The sequence below is a fragment of the Castor canadensis genome, chromosome 6, assembly GCF_047511655.1.
Source record: "Castor canadensis chromosome 6, mCasCan1.hap1v2, whole genome shotgun sequence".
Classification (NCBI taxonomy): Eukaryota; Metazoa; Chordata; class Mammalia; order Rodentia; family Castoridae; genus Castor; species Castor canadensis.
In genome coordinates, this window is record NC_133391.1 from 34,473,941 (window position 1) to 34,481,010 (window position 7,070).

General features: G+C 49.6%; 1 pseudogene; it reads left to right on the plus strand.

Moving 5' to 3' along the window:
- Positions 1-501: 501 nt before the first annotated feature.
- Positions 502-2,197, plus strand: LOC109693598 (elongation factor Tu, mitochondrial pseudogene; annotated as a pseudogene).
- Positions 2,198-7,070: the final 4,873 nt, after the last annotated feature.

Consider the following 7,070-nt stretch of genomic DNA (forward strand, 5'->3'; position numbering starts at 1 on the left):
ACAGAAAGGCAGTATCCCTCTGACAATGTCTGAATTCCTACAGGAGAGGCTTCAGCCCCATGCCAAGGAAAACGAGCCCCATTTCAGTTTCTCAGTAAACTAGTTCCCACCCCTCACCTCCAGGTGGCCTTCCGACTGTCAGCCCAGGGTGAGGACCCCAGCCTGTCCTAGGCAGCACTCAGCTGAGCTTGGAAAGGTTGCTGCTCCAAGTCTGTTCCTGACATGGCACCCTATCCTGGCATGGCGTTCTGCCGACAGGCTCTGCTGGATGACCCCAGTCCACACAGTTCTCATGGATGGACTGGGCGCTGAGTCCAGGGCCTGCACTCTGTGACCCTCTCTGCTCACATGTTCTGATACCCCCGGGCCTCTCTACCACCCAGCCTTCTCTATGAAGATCCCCGGGGCTTTTCTGCTGCACCATCCCTGTCCCCGGGTGCAGCTGCTCCCTGGCTGTTCCTCTGACAACTGCCCTGATTTATCTCCCCAGCTCCCCGGCCAATGTCATGGAGGAGGACAACCAGGTGCAAACCAGACACGATTTCCTTCGTGTATGCTAACAGGTATGGGTTGGGCCCCTGTTCCACAAATTGGTAGTTGAGTTGATCCAGGTCCATGGGCTGAAAGACTCAGTTTCCCCAGAGGAACGGCAGCAGGTGGGGATCTTGGGTACATGGGGCTGGATTAGAGAGAGAAGGGAAGGGGTGTGGAAAGGAGGGGTGTGGGGAGTAGAAAAAAGCGGAAGCTGGACATGGGGAGAGGTCTCCATGGGGAGCAGCACTGGTTCAGGGAGCCTTTTTCTTTCCAGATCCAGTGTTATGTACCAGAGCTGAGGATATGGGGGGAGACTGCACCCACCTGCCCTAGCAGTCTGCAGAGCAAGCATCCTAATGTCCTTGGGCTGAGTAAAGGTACCTCTGTGTCCTTGCAGTGTGCCCAGGGCGATTTGATGTCTGCTTAGGAAATCCTGAAACCCCCTTGCCTGACCACTCCATGCCACTGACTCCTCTTCATCCCTCTTAGCCTTCCGACAGATTTCTTTTCTTATGAAATCCCAGATGCTCTTTCCCGGAGAGAGACTCACTGTGTTGTATTTTAGGTGGTTTTGGGGTTTGAACTCAGGGCTTCTCGCTTCCTAGACAGGCGTTGTACTACTGAACCACTCCACCAGCCCAAACAAATTTCTTCCTTCCAGGATTCTCTTTGAGGTTTTCTGTCCCCTGACCTACCTCCTCTGGCCCTCCTTCTCCCCAGGCTTGAGAGCACTGTACTGTCCACACAGACTGAGCTGCGGCACACGGTGGCGTACGTGAACTAGGCTGATGACCGCCAGGACTCTGCAGTGGTCGAGTTGGAACTGGAGATCATGGAGCTGCCCAGTGAGGAGACCCCGGTCATCACGGGCTCTGCTCTCTGTGCCCTTGAGCAACGTGACCCTGAACTAAGTGTGAAGTCAGGGCAGAAGCTGCCAGACGCTGTGGACCCTTCCATCCCAGTGCCCACCCAGGACGTGGAGAAGCCTTTCCTGCTGCCTGTGGAGTCTGTTTACTCATCCTGGCCAGGATGGTGGTGACAGGGACGTTGGGGGTTGACATTGGAAGAAGGAGATGAGTGTGGTTCCCAGGACAAATAAGGGCATTTACACTGTGCTGAAAGGCATGGAGAAATTCCACAAGACCTGGAGAGGACGGGGCAGGGACAACCTGGGCCCTGGTCCAAGGCTTATCATGGGAGGACCTGAGGTGTGGCCTGGTCATGGTCAAGCCGGGTCCGTCCAGACCCACCACAAGGTGAAGGCACAGGTTCACCTCCTCGGCAATGAGGGGGTGGCCTCCAGAGCCTTTTCCCTGACTTGACATGGCCTGTGGGGTCATCTTGCCTCCTGGGAAGGAGCTCGTTGTGCCCACAGATGAGCTTAACCTTGTATTCCAGGATCTTAGAGAAAAGCCAGCTTTTCACCCTCCAGATCGTGACAAGATCATCAGCACAGTCCTCGTCACTGACACCCCAGCCGTGATCAGGACGACAAGAAGCTCTGGTGGAGTGAAGACTGCACTTTTGCTCAGGCTGTTTGAGCCACGGCTGCACTGACCACCGTCCCTATGTGTTCTGGTGCCCTGTGGCACAAGCTGCCACACACAGGGCAGTGAGATGGACACTGCACCTGGTCACAGGGGGTGGCCTGCCAGCAGACACAGGCCCCAAACTGTTTTGTGAATAGCAAGTCAGAAAAATGTGAAATTAGAGCCACAGGTCTGGAGTAGATAAGCTTAATACGGGTCAGAAATGTTACTGGATTATTTCGAACCTTGACCACATAATTCTTGCTGGTTTTACTGTCTCTGTTTTATAAAACAGTTCAGAGAAAACTGGAGACATGGTGGTTCTATGGAGTTGCCATGGTGTTGCCTGCATATTGACAAACATGATGACGTCTGAGTGGTCTCTTCCACTCTACTTACATGTCTAGCGTCCTTATGGCCCTGTGATAACTGTTTTCTTGTAATCATGAGTTCTGTTGATGTTGAGTCTTCGTTGCAGAATTGTGCACACTGAGGATTAATTCTTTCTCTTGCTGTGATGCATTTGTGTGACATCCCAGAGGACATGCGTGCTATAAGAGCAGGTGTTTCTCATGTTTCTGAAGAGGACAGCGCCATGCTTCCCTTGGGAAGACAATAAAGACTGAACGTTCTCACGGTCCAGATGCATGAGCTGTCTGGATTGCTTGTCTGACAACAGCGTTTAATACCGTTTGTCTGTCTGACCAAATACTGAGCTCTGAATGCTGGATGATTTTTCATGTGTGAAAAATAGAAGACGCCGCAGATCCTAAGCTGGAATTGGATGCCAGACACGAGGGGAAGCTGTTGAGGGGGACATCAGGAAGAGTAGAAAGAATGCAGAAACTTCCATGGGTGCCTGGAAAAGAATCCCAACTCAGATATAAAGGAACGGTGGACCCCAGAGAGGCCTCCCTGGAAATGGTCCCGGGAGAGGGATGACACAGCGAAAGGTGCACTTGCTCTTTGAGTCATCCTGGGGCACTTTTATCACCACCTCTGGTCCGGTCTTATAAAAGCCAAGAGGGGAGATGAAATAGAAAGAGCTGGAAATAAAGGAGGGTGTAGAATGGAGCCGTTTGTGAGGAAATAAGTCACGAAATAAGCTGTTGAGAAGATGGTTGTGGAGAGGAAACGGCTCAGAGCTGGATAAGGAAGGAGTGCAGAAAGGCATGCTGGGAAAAGGGAGCTTCAGAGAACATGGGAGCAGGTGGGGAAGGAGCAGCAGCTGGAAGTGCAGGAACAGCTAGCAGGGGTCTGGGAGGATTCACTATGCACTAGCTGCTGCCTAAGAGCTGAGGGTCCTGACAGCCTAGGACTGAGCTGTCACACTCGTCCCTGTCAGGGGCTGAGGATCTCAACTTCCTAAGCCAGCGAGTTGTAAAACAAGCAGGTGAGTGTGAGGGGCCTGACACCCTAGGCGTCAGAGCTGTAACACAAGCGGTCCTCAAGGGCTGATGGTTCTGATGACCTGGGCCCAAGCCGAGGTTCAAGAGCTGTAACACTGGTCACTGTAGGGCTGGGGTAGCGCCATATTTGGCCCAAGAGCTGTAACCCTGAGTGATGTGTAAGCGCCAATGGAACCATGATCCTAGGCCCAAGAGCTACGACACTAGCTGATGCCCAAAAGCTGAGGTCCCTGGCACCACAGACCCAACAGCTGTAACACTGGTCACTGTCAAGGGCCGAGGGCGCTGACAGCCGAGGCACAAGACTGTAGCAGCAGCCCACGTGTAAAGACTGAGGGTTATGGCACCCTAGGCCTGAGAGCTGTAACACTAGCTGTGGTCAGGGGCCAAGGTAGCAAAACAATGGGCCAGAGAACTTTGACACCAGTCACTGTGAAAGACAGAGGTCCTGAACCCTAGGCTGAAGAGCACCAATGCTAGGCACTGAGAAGTGGCTGAGTTCCAGATGCAGGGGCGAGATCAGTAACACTGCCTACTGTGTCAGCTTGAGGGTAGTGACACTGTAAGTCTGAAAGCTGTGACACTAGTCAGTGTGAGTGTCGAGGGTCCAGAGGACCCAGGCCGAAGGCTGTAAGAGTAGCTTCTGTACAGGGCCCACTGCCCCTCCTCCCAGCCTGCGTGGAGTAACACTGTCCACTGTCAAATCCAACCTTAGGCGGGAGAGCAGACACTTAGGGGTTAAGGTCTGGGCATCCCGGGTCATAGAGCTGTGTTACCAACGGGTGTCTTAGGGATGAGAGTCCTGACACCTCACTGAGAGCTGTGACACGTGACACCGTAAGAGCTGAGCGTCCTGACACCCTAGGCCAGAGAGCTGAAGCAAGCAACTGTCTAGGACTGAGAGTTTGTTAACCCAGCCTGACACATGAACCCTGCCCCCATCCATGGCCGAGGGTCCAACCCCATCGCCTGAGAGCTCTAGCAGTAGGTACTGTGAAAGGCTGAGGGTCCCGACACCCTAGGACCCAGAGAAGACCACTCTCTACCTGGTGTCTAAGGGCTGACAGGCTGACACTCAAGGCCCATGAGTGGAAAACTACTGCTGCTGAAAGAATGAGGTTTCTGACACCCTGTACCCTAGAGCTGTAAGGTCAGTCACAGTCCATGCTGAGGGTGCAGACGCTGTGTCCCTGAGACCTGTAACAGCACCTGCTGTCGTGGTCTGAGGTTTGGACTCAGGCCCTACACCTGTAACACTAGCAACTATGACGTGCAGAGGGTTCAGACAGCCTAGGCCCAAGGGCCGTAACAAACAGTCCCTGTGAAAGGCCAAGTGTACTGAGACCTTAGGCCTGAGAGCTAAAACTAGCTGCTGTGTGAAGGCCCCAGTGACGACTCCCTGTGTCAAAGAGCCGGCACACATCTCACCGTCAGGTTCCAAGGGTCCTTATGCTCTGTGCCCAAGAGCAGCAAATCTGGCTGCTATCTAACGCTGAGGGGCCTGAAAGCCTCATCACACTTGCTGCTCTCTAATGACAAAGGCTCCCAACGCCCCAGGGCTCAGAGATCTTACCCTGGCTGCGGTCTGAGGGCTGAAGATCCTGTCTTGTCATTGACTCGAGGGCTGTTAGACAAGATGCTGCCAAAGGCTGAGGTTTCCAACACCCTTGGCCCGACAGATATGCCACTGGCCATTGTGAAGTGCAAAGAAGCCCATCACCCTAGTCCTGAGTCCTGCAAGACTAGTGGCTGTCAGGGATGGAGAGTCCCGACAACCCAGGGCCTGGAGTTATAAACTAGTCGCTGCCAAGGGCGGAAGAGTCCAGACAGCAGAGGCCTGAGACCTACAATACTAGCTGTTATGTGAAGCCCGACTGTTCCCACACCCTAGATCCAAGAGTGGTCGCGCCAGCTGATATCCATAGGCTGAGGATTTGACAACCTAGGCCCGAGAGCTATTACAGTAGCCGCTGTGAGAGGCCAAGTGTCCCAACACCCTAGCTCATATAAATAGCAATGAAAAAAAGTTCTTTACTTGGCTGGTTACACCACATATTCTGGGTAAAACATGCCTTTTTTGTATATTTTTATATATTTTGTAAATTCTCCTGAGCTTTTATTATTTCTCTACAATAGACAATTATTTCATTCTCAGTACCATCACTTATTGATGGATGAAACCTGTTGAAATTGTTCTAAGATGGAGAAATGAGGGAAAACAATGGAGGGGGTAAATCTAAGTAAGATACATTGTAAGCACGTATGTCAATATCACAATGTATCCCCCTATACAACTATTATATGCTAATAAAATGAATAAAAAAAGAAAAAGAAAAAAGATTTAAGAAAAAGGAAAAACAACAACAAAAAAGAAACTTGTCCTTCTTTTATAACCCAAGACCAATATGCCTGGAGATAGAGATCAGGAACTGGAATGAAGCTGTGATTTTAAGAATTCATATTCTCCATGACATACTTGATTCTCTCCTCTGTAAAACTGCAATTATTTTTACAATTTACTTCAACTTAGTCTAAAAAAGACCACCACCACAACCTTGAATCTCCATTCCAATAACTCTACCATTTACATTTCTTGCCATTTTAGGTACAATCAACCTCACAGTCACATCCACAACCCGGCAGAATTATGGCTATGATCATGGGTCATCCATGACTCAGGATATTGGCTGGAGGGATACAGTGATCAAGCCGTTGCTGGTAGAGGTATGACCTCAAAGTATACCTTACAGACTTCATGTTCATTGTGGCACTATTCACATAACTAAGTTACGAGATCAGGCTAGGTGCCCATCACCAGATGAAAGAAAACACAGTATATACACTCAGTGGAGTATTATTACTCCATAAAGCAGAATGAAATGCTTTCTCTTGTAGCAAAATGGATGGAATCAGAGGACATTAAGTGAAAAAAACCAGACATAGACAGACAAATGCAACACGTTCTCTTTCATATGTAGAATCTAAAAAAAATGTTGACCTAGAAAGCAGAATAGTAATAGACATTAGGAAGGTCGTGGGAGGACGGTGGAAAAGGTAGATTGAATTTTATCAGTGTGCACTATATGCATGTATTGAAATAACACCCTGGTCCCCTCTGATATGTATGATTCATATGTGTTAATAAAAATAACTTATGAGCATTGAAGAAAAAATCTGTCAGTATTTTAAAATGCTGATCTTCATAAAGAAATGTTAAGTATTCCTTTCAAAGTTCATAGAACAAGACTTGATCAAATATCTGCATAAGAAGCCCAAGGAGAGACATTTACTTCTCTTGGTAGAGAGAATATTTACAATCAAATATTCTTAAAGTGGGGCATGGTGGCTCCCACCTGTGATCCTAACTATTTGGGAGGCAGATCAGGAGGATCATGGTTTGAAGCCAGTCTAGGAAAAAAGTTAGCAAGATCCATCTCAACCAGTAAACTGACTATGGTGGCAAGCATCTTTCATACCCACTGCATAGGAGGCATAAATAGTAGGACTACAGGTCCAGGCCAGCTTGGACAAAAATGTGAGATCCTATTGGAAAAAAAACAAAAACAAAAAAGGAAGGGACATGACTCAAGTGATGTTT